This window comes from Lactuca virosa, chromosome 4, assembly GCF_052849685.1.
Source record: "Lactuca virosa cultivar CGN04683 chromosome 4, Lactuca_virosa_CGN04683_v6, whole genome shotgun sequence".
Lineage (NCBI taxonomy): Eukaryota > Viridiplantae > Streptophyta > Magnoliopsida > Asterales > Asteraceae > Lactuca > Lactuca virosa.
The window spans coordinates 507,942,643-507,960,114 of record NC_136429.1 but is presented as its reverse complement, the minus strand read 5'-3'; the positions used below and the strand labels follow the sequence as shown (position 1 = coordinate 507,960,114).

At 36.9% G+C, this 17,472-nt stretch overlaps 1 long non-coding RNA gene across 6 annotated transcripts; it reads right to left on the bottom strand.

Moving 5' to 3' along the window:
* Positions 1 to 1,513: 1,513 nt before the first annotated feature.
* LOC145109378 (uncharacterized) lies at positions 1,514 to 5,770 on the bottom strand. 6 transcript variants are annotated; one of them, XR_013708984.1, is made up of 9 exons: positions 5,738 to 5,770; positions 4,892 to 5,584; positions 4,673 to 4,814; positions 4,338 to 4,558; positions 4,113 to 4,161; positions 2,443 to 3,768; positions 2,239 to 2,281; positions 1,918 to 2,176; positions 1,514 to 1,855 (listed from the first exon to the last, which is right to left on the bottom strand). It is a non-coding gene; the product is annotated as an uncharacterized LOC145109378 (long non-coding RNA). The 6 variants fall into 6 exon arrangements; XR_013708986.1 differs by having other exon boundaries at positions 1,918 to 2,158; XR_013708987.1 differs by having other exon boundaries at positions 1,918 to 2,155.
* Between the last annotated feature and the right edge of the window lie 11,702 nt (positions 5,771 to 17,472).

Sequence of the window (17,472 nt, the reverse complement as noted above, 5' to 3'; positions counted from 1 at the left end):
ACTAGTAGGGGTCAAACCCTAACACTTCTTTTTGCCTCTAGAAATCGTCCAACCTCTCCCTCATATTTCTCTATATAAGAAAACTATAACCCTTTTCTAGGGTTATAGGATTTTTAATATAAGCCTCCTCTCTCCTAAAGTTTATTCTGCTAGTTGGTATTTTGGGTGTGATTCCAATAGAGGGATTCTTGGTTTGGGTCCTTGTCTTCCTTATAATTGTAGTTGTCACAAGATCTCAATCAAGAAACTAAAAAGATCAAGAGGTTAATATATTTTTTATTTTAAGGTATATTGTTATGATAGTAAAACCTAGATACTTAGGATACATGTAAACATAGGGTTTAAATGTTTTACTCTGCTATGCAAACTAGTGTGTATAGATCATATCAATTCCCATCACCAGAAACCATCTTGGGACGTGTCTAATGGACAAGAATCCAAACTTTACTATAATGCACATCCCAAACAAGTTAGAAACTAATCCTAGATCCAAAACAAAGTCAAAGAGGCTAGGGCTTTTTTGCAAGGATCAAAGAGACCTTAGCATGCACTCTTTTCACTTTAAAGAGTCTAGAAAAGGTCATCCAATTATTTGCAAACATGGAGTCTTCCAAGCTCCATGAATATCATAGCAAAAGGGGCAAAAAGAAGACAAAAACACTAAAAACACTAAATCTATAAGCATATAGCCGTAAAGATGCAAAATTTAACACTTACAAATAAATAGTAAAATGGTAAGGAGGTTTATACTCTATGGATCTTGCTTCGTTTGCACCAAATACACTAGCTTCTTCTTTAAGCTTCATACCAAGGGCTCCAAGAACAAGAAAACATGAATAGATGGGAGGAGGCTAGGGTTTCAAGCTTCTAGGTTTCTGGGAGTTGGTGGTTAATACGAAAGAAAACCCCAAGACTTAATGCCTTTAAAGAGTATTCAAAACTTGAGACCTAGGGTTTTAGCTGTGGCGGCAATATGTCGCGACCAACATAAGGACATGTTGCGACTTAATAGGCTAGCACACGCCACAACCAACACATGGTTGCGTCCTGAAGTCACCTCCCTGATAAACCATATTTCTTATTTTCCTCTAAAATTAATAAATAACATACCTGGAAAACAAACATTACACATAGGTTGTTCTCGATTGATCGTAGTTGATCCTATTTGATTTGACTTGTAGGAATAAGAAATATTTTAATTTGTTATTGTAGTTATGCATCGGTCTTAAAACCATCTTTAAATCATTGTATTCTCACCATCTCACACCATGTTTTAATGGATTTGATCCATTTAAACCACATCCTAATTAGTTCAGTACAATCACATATTAAACATAAAGATCACTTAACGCTTACCTGGTAAGAATCCAACGATGACTTTGTGATGGTTACTTTTCTAAGGATACATGAAGTAATGATGGAGAAGTTAGAAAATTGGTCACAAATGGTATTGGTGTTCTTTTAAAAGTAAGAAGAATGGTACAATTTTTTTTTATGAATACAAGTCAACGTATCAAAGCTAAAAACGAGTTAGTCCCTTATCCAATCTATCAATAAATCTATTTTCATTACAACTAGTGAAGAATCCCCGCTTTGCGGGGTTGGATTTGCATTCTACTATTTTTGAAACGAAACAAAGTACAATGTTATAGCGTATGCTCCAAGGTAATTTTTTGGTTGTACATCATTGAAGGAGATGGCTAATGTAAATTGCATACAATACAGAGGGAAGGGTTCAATGGTGAAGTTTTAACACCTTTCATTTGTCCAATCTAGGTCAACAAAGTTTGATTAGTCAAAGGAATCACATTTCTCATGATCAAATGACCCATCTTTAAAGTCACCAAAAGCCTCCCTGTGAAAAGACAAATCAGCCCTTGGTTTCTATACACTGAAAAACAAATATCAAATACATACCTCGAGTATTTCAAGCCATTTTCATATGCTAATACATCCAGTGTAGATTCAAAATCGTTTTGTTTTGATCAGAAGAAGGTAAACTCTTTCCAAGGTTAGAGCTTGAAATACATAGTTCAATTGTAATTGAAATCATTGGTACCTTGCTCCAGGAAGATGAAGTATGAACAACAGTTGGATAGCAAGATCCATTTGTTCCTTGTGGATTTGAAATATCTTCTTTCCTTCCTCGAAATCGCTGCTGAATTTTAAAAAAAATCTGTTTGCGGGTTTTGTGTTATTCATTTCCTTCAAATTATAAAAAATGATCAGCAGCTTTACCTGATTATAAACCCTCAGAATGCAAGATACCTTTCTCCTCATACTTAAGAGCACATGAGTCGCAAAAAAAAAAAAAAAAAAAAAAAAAACACACACAGATTAATTACATTATGACCTATCCCCCACCAGTATTAGTGGTTAGTTAAAATTCACACACAGATCAGTTAGATATATCATTATGATCAAGAATGTCATATGTTCTACCTTAGACTTGGCATCACCAAGTGAGCAACCGTCCTTACGATAATAGGAACAACTTTTTAACCCAATTGATGGAGTTCTGCAAACATAATCAGAATGTAATATGTCGGAATAAGAACTTTGATCAACAAAAAAAAAAGGCAAGTCTTACCCATGAAATGAAGTGTATGTAGATGTATAATTTGGGGGAATGAGATTAGATGTTAGTTGGATCAATCTTTCAAAATGAAAAAGCAGTTGTATGTCTAGAATTAAAATAACTTGCATGTCTATTGGAAAGAATGACAAATGTATTAGAAAATTCAATGAAATGTATGAGAAAGATTGAAAATGGAGATTTACTTGCGGAGAAATTGCACTTCTGATATTTGGAGATTTGGGCAATCTTTTAAATACATATCAATGATCTGACTTTTTTCCCATGCATATTTCTCTTCAATTACAATATTACCATCTAAATTCAGAAAAATACAAACTACAAAAGCAACTGAAATAAATATCTCTAAATAATAAAAACTAAAGAACCAAAATTGTTGATGTTCAAACCTTTTATATTTATTTACCAAGGGTTAATTTAAAAAACTTAGTCAGAGAAAAATTAAGTGTAAAGAGTACAGAAGACACTAAAATCCTAGATTCAACATGTGTGCTAATTCAACCAAGAACCAAACGAACAAAAGATTGGTCCCCAATTGAGAATTAAGCAGCAAAAAACAAAACAAAAAGAAAAAAAAACATTTTTGTTCGTTCTCTTCCTTTTTTGTTGCCCAGTACTCCGAGAACCAAAAAAGAGAGATGCTTCTTTTCCAAAATGGGTATTATAGAACTCCCCTTTCCTTTTTTCTTTTTTTCTTTTTTTAGGTTTGACTTTGTTGCACACTAAAAAAATCAAAGTCACATTCCCCTTTGATCGATAGTTAAGCATGACTGAGAAAGAAATGTTGAAGATGTTGTTCAACTTTTCTGAGATAGCAGACAAATGAAATGTTATAATAGATCTGTAGTACAATGCTATTTCTTTCATTTAGACCTAAACAGATTAAATGAAAAGATTAGCAACACACATTCTTTTGATGACAAACAAACATTTAGCCCTTTCGTTATGTGTCTTCCAACTTGAAAGATCAGATAAAAACAAAAGCACAAATTCATTTCAAAATCAACAGAATAATAAAACTATATCCAAACCTTAAATACTTTTAATAAGACAAAAGCACTTCCTAACTCCTCTTTCCTTCTTCAACCGGGTAATGGAGGTTGTAAAGATATTCCTATCATGTAATTATTCATTTTTCAGGATACTTTAGTATCCTTACCTTCTCAAGATTCCTGAAAATACACAACAAAATCAATCTATTAGGTAATTAGGTGTTGTTATCTGGAATGAAAGAAATAGGTATTGTACATAATAACAATATAAAAGAATTCATAAATGTACATCTTATTTATGAAAGAGATGTCTTCAATAGAAAAAAGAATTTCCAAAAACAAAGAAAATCAAAATAAAAACATAAATCTCACATTGTAGAGAAACAATCTAAATCAGATTTTAAAAATATGAAAACCAAATGATTTATAAGATAGCCAAAAAAACATAATTAGCATAACTACAAAAACTATATGCACAACAAAAGACAAAATGCAAGAACTTCAACATTAATGTTATGTGATACCTTGTTTATCCTTCCCAAGACCTTCCCTTTCCACCATTGGCTTCGTTTTCTGCAACATGCATCGAAATATAGGAGAAAATTAGAAATAAATGAAGAATTTGTTATCGAACCATAAACAAACACATATGCTTCCGAGGTTGTTTTTGCATCATATGACATTGTCTATAAAGATATTGCCTCAACCGTCTGAGAAATTTCAATCACTTTCAGGAAAAAAAAACTTACGAGTGACTTTAGAAGAAAACTTCAGCAGTTCAACCATTTGTAACTTTACCAGTTCAGTTTATACTGCAACTGAGAACTTATATCAAACAGCTGGTGGGCATGACTTCTCACAGATTTGATTCCTTTGTCTTCTGTGTATTTCTCGCTTAAGGGTTTGAGAGCTGATGAAATGTTTTTCAACACGCCGTGTCTTGAAAAATTAAGCAACCTGATGATAGATCCTGATACAAATCGTTGAAATTAGATCATATTTACAACTACAAAGGCATTCAAGAAACACACAGCAACAATCTTGTAAAATTACAACGAAATTGAACTAAAAGAAGAAAATTTACCTCCAATATCGTTGATTAAATGAACAGAAAGGAATCCGGAAACCATCAGCTATCCACTTGATTAAGGTTGTGTATGGTTGGGTGCTATCAGCTTGTATTGTCCTCCATGAATAACCAAACACTTTTGATACTCATCTATTACCTGATCAAGATCAATTAGTCACCTGGATCTTCTGAAAGACCATATGAATAGTTTCATTCGCGCATATATGCAAATACCTGGCGTTCTGGTTCTGATCCAACTCATCGAACGACGGAATCGCGGTGTATTTCTCCGATTTACCGGACCAGATCACCTTAGGCTTGCAGTATTTTGTTGCTTCCTTGAATGGCTTGTCGCCCCACGACCCGGTCACAATGTAATCAACGGGATCTTCGGGTGTACAGATGTTGAGAGGGATGTCGGCGGATTGGGTGGTGGCGTCGCCTTGGAGGAGGAGAACGGCGTAATCTTCGGAGATATCGAGTAACTGTCTCAGATCTGACTCTGCTTTTTGGATGATGGAGAGGAATTCCTTCTCTCTGTGACTCATCTCCATAACACTCATTCCAGCTCCCCGCCAATTGTAGAGCTCCGATTCGGCTTTACGGATAACATTTTCGGGCAGCGTGGTGGGTCCAGTGGCGAAATTAAAAACCTGATCTTGAGCGGAGGCCGAAGCTGGTGGTGCAGCGACGGTGGCGGAGTATGAACATGTGATTGAGATGGGCTTGTTGGTGGGGGACTATTATACCGGTGGGAACCATCCAGAACGAAAGAGATAAAAGGGAAGGCGGTGAGGAACTATGAAAGAAACAGGGATGATCGAGATGAAGCGGTGATTATTGGAAGAAACAATGCAATCGTTATGTCATCGGTTAGGGAATGGGTGGGTTTACAGGAGATAACACGTAGCAGTCACCGACCCATATCTGTGAATTAAGTATTATATACATTAAATTCAGAAAGTAAACAAAACATAAAGAAAAAAAAATCCCACCAATCACAAAGAAAAACTGTTCATCATGCAGTTGTAAATTAGTATATATATATAAATAATAACAAGGTATATCTTATAATTATACCCTTAATACTCATTTAAATGATAAGTTATACCATCATGATTTTTTGGGATTCGAACATGAGACCCACTCCATTTTATAATGTTTAGATTTGAATGATCACTACTAATACATATTGGTGGTGGTTGTACACATTTGGCACTTTAAACATTACATAATTTCTCAAAGGCCATTTTATTTGTGTAATTTTCGAACATTATTTGTTTTTTCATATTCTTTTATAATATCTATCGTATAGGGTAGAGATTCGTATTGAAAAGATTGTGGGGAAAATTTTCTTTTGATTTTTTTGGTAATAGTTCAAGAATCTTGTGGCGTGGTCTTATTTCTATATAGGATTTGCCTGTTTTGTTAAAAAATCACTTTTATTTATAACCTAATAATTGTGGAAGGTGAATGAGTGTACTATAATTCTTTTGTTTCATTATCAATGTTTATGCTCCATTAGTTGAACTGAGCAAGAAGTTGGTATGGAATTTTATGTTATCTTTTTTTGCAAAGGCATCCAGGGGGCCTATATGGTGTTTTGGTATTTTGTTGGCATTATTATTATTATGTGTATATAAATGTATCTTTGGGCTTATATTTAAGGCTTAATCTTGCTCTAATATGCAGTGGCTCATTAGGTTATTATATTTATTATTTCAATGTGTACCAATCTAAAGCAGAGGAAAAGTGTCGTTTCATGGTATCGGAGCCAAGTTAGCACTTGGTGCATCTTCTCTCAATTCGTCATGGCTGGCGATGAACCCAAATCAGAACCTCCTAAGATTGATTTCACATCTCCTTACTACTTAGGTTCCAAAGATAATCCAAGTAACCTCATTACTCCCGTAATTTTTCGAGGAGATAACTATGAAGAGTGGTCACGATCTTTGTTAAGATTTATGGAGTCTTGAATAAATTGACAAGTTCCTAAGAGTTCAAGGGCCATAAATGAAACTTGGAAATTAAAACAATTGAATATTGAATTGGACCCACTATCAATTGTTTAATAATATTGTTGGACGGTGGCTATCAATTAAACAATTGTTTAATATTTCTTTGACTATGCATACTTTCGGTAATGAACGGCCGCAATATTATATTCACAATATGTGAATTGAAGAAAAGTTTACGGCACATCTCAATATATATATGTGCAATGTAACTCTTTGTATGTGTGCATCAAATATAACTTGTAGAGTTATAAATTGTAATCTTATTGAGTTAATAAGAAAATCTAGTTGCAGCCCGTGGACGTAGGATTTACACCGAATCCGAACCACGTAATATTCTTGTGTTCTTCTTGCTTTATTTTCTCGTTTCGTTTGTGAGTGTGTGATCGTGTGTTTCCGCTGCGTGTACCCGGTCCGATTCCTAACAACTGGTATCAGAGCCTGGTTAGCGAGGTTTTGGAGGGTACGATCGTTTTTTCTGTCACACACGAGTGTACCTAATTTTTTTTTGTTTGCCGTAATGGCTGAAGACAAGATTATAATCGAAAGGTTCAATGGTTCTGATTTTAGCTGGTGGAAAATGCAATTAGAAGCATTGCTATGTCAGAAAGACTTGGACATGGTACTCGGAGACAAACCGGAGAAAATGAAAAAGCTGCTGAAGATGCGTGGAACTCAAAGGACAAGAAAGCCAAGGCGGTTATTGCATTGTCGTTGACGAAGAGCGTTGCTTTCAACATCATGAATGAAACCACGGCGCGTGGTATGATGGAGGCTCTGTCAAATATGTATGAGAAACCATCGGCGGCTAACAAGGTGTTCTTGATGAAGGAGTTGTTCATTACAAGGATGAATGAGGAAGGCTCAGTTACGGTTCACATTAACAATCTAAATTCAATTCTGTCCAGATTATCATCTGTGGGAATTAAATTTGATAACGAGACCCAAGCATCACTGCTACTAGCTTCTCTACCTGATAGCTGGTCCGGAACAGTTACCGCTGTTACGAGTTCCGTGGGGACCAGTGGTAGGACTTTTGAAGGGGTTAGAGATTTGGTTCTAGGCGAGGATATCAGACGCATGAATCAAGGTGGATCTTCCTCTTCTGATTTATTAAATGTCGGAAGAGGTAGAGGGAATAGCAGGAATAGTGGGAGCAGTGGGAGTCGGGGAAAAAGTTCTTCTAGAACTTTGAAGAATGTGAAATGTTGGAACTGTCAAGAAGTGGGACATGTTAAGAGTCAATGTCCAAAGAAAGAATTTAACATTGCTGGTGCTGAGAGTGTGTCTGAGGATGATGCATTGATACTCAGTATGGAAAGTTCTGTAGACTCTTGGGTCATGGATTCAGGGGCTTCGTTTCACGCCATGGACAACGGGGAAACGATGGTGAATTTGAAAGAAGGAGATTTTGGAAAGGTACGTTTGGCAAATGACGAGATGCTTCAGGTAACGGGCATGGGAGATATTGATTTGGTTACTTCATTAGGAACTACATGGAGCCTGAAGGATGTCAGGGTGATTCCGGAGCTGAAGAAGAAATTGATTTCTGTTGGTCAGCTGGATAAACAAGGACTGGAAGTAAGGTTTGGTAGTGGTAAATGGAGGGTGGTCAATGGTGATCTGGTGATTGCTCGTGGTATGAAGTATGGGTCATTGTATATGGTTGAGGTACCTGCTGAGGGAAGTATGACCATCCCGATTAAGCAAAACAAAATCTGGTTCGCTAAATCTACTGCTAAGAGAGTTCATTTTGCAAACATGAATTCTGGAGCCAAGGGGATGTTAGCTGAACGAGTCAGAAATTCTAAACCATTCAGGAGATTCTGTGACAGTGGGAGGACGGGGCGTGTTCCGGGTACAGTTACAAAGAGCCGTTGGGTTTTGAAGACTAAGACTGAAAATTTCTCTCCTGTTGGATGTTTGCTATGTTTGGAGAGTGTTAGTGGTCCTCGGTGTATCTCTAGATCCGGTGGAGTGTCCAAACCAGTTGAGACAGAGAATGAGTCGGTGGTGGGATTAGCCACGGCTGAGTTGGAGCTAATGGGAGCTTCAACTGGCCCTTCTAGTAATTGATGATGAGGGGCGGCTGCAACTAGAGAAATCAGACTAAGTTTTAGCTTGTTCATTGGAACTGGAAGCCTAAAAGGACTTGGTTGTTTTTTAAGATTACTGGAATAATTGAGAGTTGAATGGCGGAGAAAAGCTAAAGTTGTTCAAGCCTCCAAGTGGGAGATTGTTAAGATTTATGGAGTCTTGAATAAATTGACAAGTTCCTAAGAGTTCAAGGGCCATAAATGAAACTTGGAAATTAAAACAATTGAATATTGAATTGGACGCACTATCAATTGTTTAATAATATTGTTGGACGGTGGCTATCAATTAAACAATTGTTTAATATTTCTTTGACTATGCATACTTTCGGTAATGAACGGCCGCAATATTATATTCACAATATGTGAATTGAAGAAAAGTTTACGGCACATCTCAATATATATATGTGCAATGTAACTCTTTGTATGTGTGCATCAAATATAACTTGTAGAGTTATAAATTGTAATCTTATTGAGTTAATAAGAAAATCTAGTTGCAGCCCGTGGACGTAGGATTTACACCGAATCCGAACCACGTAATATTCTTGTGTTCTTCTTGCTTTATTTTCTCGTTTCGTTTGTGAGTGTGTGATAGTGTGTTTCCGCTGCGTGTACCCGGTCCGATTCCTAACAATCTTTGCCGCTTTCACTTATGGCGAGACGGAAGTTTGCCTTTCTAGATTGTACCATCGTGAAACCCATAGACGCGAAGAAGCTAGTTGATTGGAGGTGTCTCCGCCTCTCCGGGACATGCTTGTTCAGTGGATCTTAAACACCAGTTGATGGTTCAGTTAAAAAGACTCTTCCTTATTTTGAAAAAGCCAAACCCCTTTGGGATGCTTTGAGGTGACGCTTTAACATCGGTAATGCTCCATGTACACAACATATTAAAGTTGAAATGGCAGAATATCGACAGTCGAGAAACATGTTTGTGGCTGGTTATTTTGGTCTACTACAACCGTTATGAGACGAAATTGCCACATATAATCCTCTACCAGTGAGTACTTGCAATGGTTGTACATGTAATCTTGTTGGTAAATTTCAAGCTATGGTTGATGAAGATCATTTCCATTATTTTCTCTATGGTATTAATCAGGAGTTGTATGGTCATGTGAGGTCCTCTTTGTTGGCTCAAGATCTACTTCTGACCTTGGATCGGGCCTAACAAACAATTAATTCTTCAAGAAGAATGAATATGGTCTTTATCTCGAGCCAAGACAGAAAGAGATAATGTTATGGCTCTTGCAGTGAAGTGGCAGACTCCCTCTCGAGTGGTGTTGGCCGATGTTTTGATGATCAGGACAAGAGTAACTAAGTATGTCCCTATTGTGGAAAATTTGGTCATGAAGAGGTGAGTTGCTTCTCTAAGCATGGTTATCCCGAGTGGTGGGAAGCTAGGTCAAAAGGCAACGGTCGTGGGACTGGTGGAGGAGTTGGCAAAGGGAAGGCTGTAGATGTTCATGCCACAGTTGTGCGTGGAAATTTAGCTACAACATCATCACCATCGACTGTTGAGGGTGAGAGTGTCCCACCTATTTCTCCCACACAGTGACAATAAATTATCGTACTACTCCGTAATGCAAGTTGATCGGTTGATTGGTGAGTATTCTAGCCTTTTCACTCCCTGGGTTATGGACATGGGAGCTACAAATCATGTGACTGGTAACTTAAATCTATTGAAAAAAATCCAAAGACATCATAACGTGTTTAGTGGGTTTACTGGATGGTGATCAGGTGGCCTCTACTAAGTCTGGGAATGTACGTTTGACCTAAAATTTGGAGCTCGAAAATGTTTTATATGTATCTAAATTGAATTTCAATATAATTTCTGTGTCACATCTAATAGATGATTTGGATTGTTCTTTACTAATCTTAAAAAATGGTGCACTATACAAGACCAAAGTTTCAGAACCCTGGATGGAGTCGGTGAACGGATGGATGGACTCTACTACTTGTTTGATGCCCTGAAGAAGCAGGCTTTAAGTGTAAAAGTTTCTTTATAGGTGTGGCATTAAAGAACGGGTCAGCCTTCTCACAAATCCGTTCGATCACTTCCTTTTGTTGATTCAAGTCACGTTACGAATAAAGCTTGTGATGTGTTTCATAAAGCTAAGCATACTAGAGACTCATTTCCAGTTAGTGAAATGAAGACAACTCGTTGTTTAGAATTGATACATTGTGACTTATGGGGGCCGTATCATACACAATCTTCATGTGGTGCTAAGTATTTTTTTTTACCATTATAGACCATTTTTGTAGAGCCGTGCGGATTTTACTTTTGCATGATATAACAGAAGTTAATAAGATGTTTAAAGGTTTCTTTAAAATGATTGAAATACAATTTGATGCTAAATTACAAGTTGTTCGAAGTGATAATGGAGCCGAATTCAATTGTATGCATGAGTATTTTGTTGAGCATAGGAGTTTGTTTCAGACATCTTGTGTAGGTACTCCTCAACAAAATGGAAAAGTAGAGCGAAAACATCGCCACATTTTGAATGTTGCATGTGCCCTGCGATTTCAAGGAAATTTGCCCATTGATATTTGGGGATAATGTATTCTTGCTGGAGGATATTTGATAAATCGTACCCCTACTACCTTACCTTCAAATAAATCTCCCTATGAGGTCATTTTTGGTAAATAAACCTATTATGATGAATTACTTGTGTTTGGTTTTTTATGCTACGCCCAAAATCAAAAGACCAAGGGAGATAAATTTGCTAGTCGTAGTAGGCGATGTGTTTTGTAAGGCACCCTTATAGAAAAAAAGGTGGAAAATCTTTGATTATGATACAAGAGAATACTTTGTTCCACGAGATGTAAAATATTATGAATCTGAATTTTCCTATGCAACTACATCTCCCATAAAAGATAAGAAGTCCCAAAGTACCAGTTTCAATAGTGATAGAATTGATGAGTCTATTTAGGAACATGTTGGTTCAGGTGATGATTTATAGGTTTCACACGATGAGGTTGAGGTTGGTAATGATGAGATGCATAAAAATGTCGGTTCAGTAACCCATGAAAAGATGCCAATAACTGATGATGTGGTTGTACAGGGGAAGTGTTGAGCAGGAATTAGACATTGTGGATAATAATACTAACAACAAAAGTAGTTCAATGTTCACTAATGACAATGAGAATGTTGTAACTAGTGAATTAGGTGTTGGTACCGAAGAAGTGGGAGATGGTGACAAAAATAACATGGGCGTGGAAAACGCAAGAAAGTTGTATCATCTAAGTTGAATGGATTTGTTAGAAATATAGTGAAAAGGTTGAGTTCATCCCTTCCTCAAAGTTCACCTTCTTCACATCATTCCTCATGTACATCCTACCCTATAGCACATTTTCTGAACTATGATCGATTCTATATTGGACATAAAAACCTTCTTGCATCCGTGACAGCAGACACTGAACCTGAATCTTTTAGAGAGGCAATGTGTGACTCGGGTTGGAGACAAGCTATGCAAAATGAGATACGAGCCTTAGAAGAAAAAAATGGAACATGGAGTATGGTGACGCTTCCTCAAGGAAAACTAGCTCTTGGAAGTAAATGGGTCAACAAAGTTAAGTATTCTGATGGGACGATTGAGCGTCTTAAAGCCCGTATAGTAGTTTTTGGAAATCATCAAGTTGCAAGGCTTGATTACACTGACACCTTTGCTCCGGTGGCAAAAATGGTTATAGATCATGCTTTTCTCGTAGTAGCTTCAACAAAGAATTGGGAACTCCATTAGATGGATGTGCATAATGCATTTTTACACGGGGATCTATTCAAAGATGTATATATGAAATTGCCTTGCTGTTTTCAAAGCTCAAAACCTAATCAGGTATGTACGTTTAGAAAATCTCTCTACGGTCTGAAACAGGCACCTTGATGTTGGTTTGTGAAATTACCAGACTCTTCTAAAAAATATGGTTTTCAACAGTCATACTCAGAAAAAACTTTATTTACCCTAAAACAAAATAAGATTTAGGTTAATGTGCTAGTATACGTCGATGATCTTATTATTTCCTGGAATCATTCCACTGTTATCATTAATTTTAAGAAATATCTAACCACCTTTTTCCACATGAAGGATGTTAGAGTTTTAAAATAATTTTTAGGCATCGAGGTTGCCAGAAATCAGGAGGGTATTTTTCTTTGTCAATAGAAATTTACTCTTGATATTATCTTTGAGGTGGGTTTCCTTGTTTGTAAGCTTGTGTATTTTCCAATGGAGCAAAATCATCAGTTAGCTCGCTCAACAAGTCCTTTATTAAAAAACATTGAACAATACCACAAGTTAGTGGGTCGATTGATTTGTTTAGTCTTCGCTCGACCAGCTTTAGCCTATTCGGTGCATCTTCTATCTTAATTTATTCACGAGCCTCGTTGCTCTCATTGGGAAGTTGTATTACGGGTGGTCCGTTATCTCAAATATACTCCCGGTCAAGGGATTCTACTGCTTGCTCATTGTGATCTCAAATTGTCTGGTTGGTGTGACTTGAAGTGGGTTGCATGCCCTCTCACACGTCGATCTCTTTCTGGGTGGATGGTGTCTCTTGGTCGTTCTCCTATATCATGGAAAACTAAAAAACAGGTGAAAGTCTCCATATCTTCTACCGAAGCAGAATAATGCTCCATCGCAACGCTCACTTTCGAGCTTAAATTGTTAAAAGGTCTTCTAGATAGTCTTGGAGTGAGTCATCCTCGTGCGATGAATTTACACTGTGGTAATTAGTCTGCTCTCTATCTTGAAAAAAATCATGTGCTTCATGAGAGGAAGAAGCACATCAAGGTGGATTGTCACTTATTGAGAGATGCTATGCTAGATGATACAATCACTCCATCTTATGTTCCCACTACGAGTCAATTGGAAGATATCTTTACGAAGGTCGTGGGTCAAAAGCAATTTAGTTTTTTTCTCTGCAAGTTGGGCATCTGTGACCCGCATGCTCCAAATTGATGGAGGAGGGGGGGGGGGGGTATTTCGATTATTATTATTACATGTATATAAATGTGTCTTTGGGATTATCTTTAAGGCATAGTCTTGCTTTGTTATGTAGTGGTTTATTAGGTTATTTTATTAATTGTTTCATTGTGTATCAATGTTAAGAAATAGGGTGGACGATCACCGACATAAAAGGGTTGATCCATTCCTTGTGCATGCATAATATCTTGATGGAGGAAGACTTCAAGCAAACAAGGGAGGCACAAAGGAGGTTGCATCCTCCAATGATGAAGGTGGTGAAGAAATAAATTTTGAAGCTTTTGGATCTAAGTGTAATTTACTCCATCTCTGAAAATAAATGGGTTAGTCTCGTTCAAGTGGTCCCAAAGATAGCAGGAGTTATTGTTGCGAAATACTTCGAAGGAGAATTAGTCCCCATTTATGTGAAATACGGGTGGAGGGTTTGTATTGATTACCGGAAGCTAAATGCTTCTACAAGAAAATACCATTTCCCCTTGCCATTTATTGACCAAAAGTTAGAGATATTGGCGGGTAAATATCACTATTGTTGTTTAGATGGTTTCTCGGGTTTTCATCAATTTCTAGTAGCCTCGAAAGACCAAGAGAAAACCACCTTCACTTGTCCCTTTGGCACATTTGCTTATAGGTGTATGCCTTTTGGTCTAAGCAATGCACCCGCAACATTTCAGAGATGCATGGTGATCATTTTTTCTAAATATGTTGAAAACATCATTGAAGTGTTCATGAACGATTTCACAGTTTATAGAGACTCTTTTTATGTATGTTTAAGCAATTTGATAAAAACTCTACAATCGTGCATTGACACAGATCTTGAGCTTAACTATGAGAAATGTCATTTCATGGTGAACAAAGGATGGATTTTAGGTCATATTGTGTCCTAAAAATCCTTGGAAGTTGACAAGGCCAAGATTGATGTTATCAAGAGACTTCCTTACCCAAAAAATGTTTGGGAAGTTCGTTTGTTTATTGGTCATGCAGGTTTCTATCGGTGTTTCATCAAGGATTTCTTAAAGATCATGCTTCCGATGTGTCAACTACTCCAAAAAGATGTTGAATTTGAGTTTACTCAACCAGGCAAGGATGCTTTTGATCATTTGAAGGACCTACTAACATCCGATCCCATCATCCAACCACCTAATTAGGATCTCTCATTTTAGATCATGTGCAATGTTAGAAAGACGGCTGTAGGGGCGGTATTGGGCGAAAAAGTGGATCGAACACATCGTGTAATCTATTATGCATCCAAAACTCTAGATGGGGCGTAAAAAGCTTCTTTCTATTCTCTATTCCCTTGAAAAGTTTCGGGAATACCTTTTAGGTACCAAGGTGATAGTGTTTTCCTATCACGCAACCATCAAGCGCTTATTGTCAAAAAGGATTCGAAACCAAGGGTCATGAGATGGATAATCTTATTACTAGAGTATGGTCTTAAAATCAAAGGCAAGATTAGGGAAGATAATTTAGTGGCGGACCATTTGAGTCGTATTGTCTCACCCGAAAATATGACACATGTCCGTGAAACCTTCCCGGATGAACATTTGTTTACTGCAAAAGTTGCGCCCTGGTACGCGGATATCATAAACTACCTTGTCATGAACCAATTCGCTTTCGATCTTTCATGATGGAAAAAAGACAAAATAAAAAAGGAAGTGAAAAGGTATCTATTGGACGAGCCTTATCTATGGATATATTGTGCGGATCAAGTCATCCGAAGGTGTGTTGAGCAAAATGAGTTACAATCTATTCTTGTTTTTTGTCACTCTTATGCATGTGGGGGACATTTTGGTCCCCAAAGAACCGCAAGAAAGATTTTGGACAGCGGGTTCTATTGGCCATGCATATTTCATTACTCGTATTCCATTTGTGCAAATTGTGAGAAATGTCAAAAGTTTGGGTCCCTTAGCTCTAGGAATCAACTTCCCCTTACACCCATATTGGTTTGTGAGATATTTGACGTGTGGGGTATAGACTTCATGGGACCATTTCCGCCCTCTTTTGGTTTTTAATATATCTTGTTGGCGGTGGACTATGTGTCCAAATGGGTGGAGGCTAAGGCCACCCATACTAATGACTCCAAAATTATTGTGGATTTTCTTAAGGCATGGATCTTCTCCCGGTTTGTCACTCCAAAAGCTCTCATAAGTGATCATGGGACTCATTTTTGCAACCACACACTTGAAGCTGTCTTGAAAAAACATATGAGGTGACACATAACGTCTCAACAACTTATCACCCTCAAACCAATTGGCAAGCGGAGGTCTCTAATAGGAAAATTAAAGGAATCTTGAGAAAACGGGCAATCCAAATCGCAAGGACTGGAGCATAAGGTTAGATGATTCCTTATGGGCACATCAGACTGTTTTCAAGACACTTATTGCTATGTCCCCATATCAGCTAGTACTTGGTAAACCATGTCGTCTTCCGGTGGAACTCAAGCATAAAGAATTTTAGGCTATCAAGAAGTTCAATTTGGATGAAGATGAGGAGAGGAAAAAAGGAAGCTACACATTTAAGAATTGGAGGAGATTAGAAATGATGCATATGAGAACGAAATGATTTATAAAGAGAAAACAAAGGCATATAATGACAAAATGATCACCCGAAAGACTTTGACAAAGGTTCAAAAAGTGCTTCCTTACCATTCAAGATTCAAGTTGGTTTATGGAAAGTTATGATCACGATAGGTTGGTCCCTTTGTCGTTACAAGTATTTTTGACCATGGTGCAGTAGAAATTAACGCCAACAAACTAGGAAGACATTCAAAGTCAACGGTAATCGATTGAAACCGTTCTATGACAGATTCCAGGTGAAGAATGACAAGTTAGAGGTTTTGGAGAGCCCAACATACCAAGAATGATACATCTTCAGGGGCCAAATCGAGCCAACGACTTTAAAAATGGGCGGCTAACCGGGAGGCAACCCGGGGGTACTTTCATCATTTTTCAAAATTTCAAAATTCATTGTTTTTATTTGTTTCAAATGACTTTTCATCATTTTTTATAATTATCAATGAGTTTTAAAAGAAAAAATAAATTTTGAAGGCTTGAGGGTACCAGAATAAAAAAATGCAACCCATTTACAGAACGTTTCACACGCCCTGTGTCGATTTTAACCCCACTTGACACGGGGTTGTGTGTAAAAAAGATAGGTGATTTTTCAAAATTTTGGAAACAACACTGATGTGCATAAAGTATACCTAACAACTTTTAAATTTATAACCTAACAAAACATAACTGACTATGCACTTATAGGCAATGTACCTAGTCGGATTATAGAATAGTAAGTAAGTAGGGTGTCAATCACATGGAACAGTATTTTATTAATAAAATAACTACCAAAAGTTAAACTAAGAAAAACAACTAAGAGTGGGGGGTTTTATCTAATTTTACAAGTTCAGATTAACTTAATTAAAATACTCAACTAGTTACTAAAGTAAACAACTAGAAATACGATTCTAAATCAAGAATAAAGGATACTTTCGTTTAGCTTCAAATCCCTCCTATTTCCTATGGTTGATTTCAATACAATGGATTAATTCCGTTAGTTACAAAATAAAAGTTACTAGTCATGATGATCAGACTAACCAGCATAAGTCAAATTAATAACTTTAACCCCAATGATCATGCAAGTTAAGGACACTAAATTGATTTTAAAGGTAATTTGGACTTTGAATGATAAAATCTATAGACTACTATTCTTTGGTTATTTCTAGTAATCAAGCAAATATTATA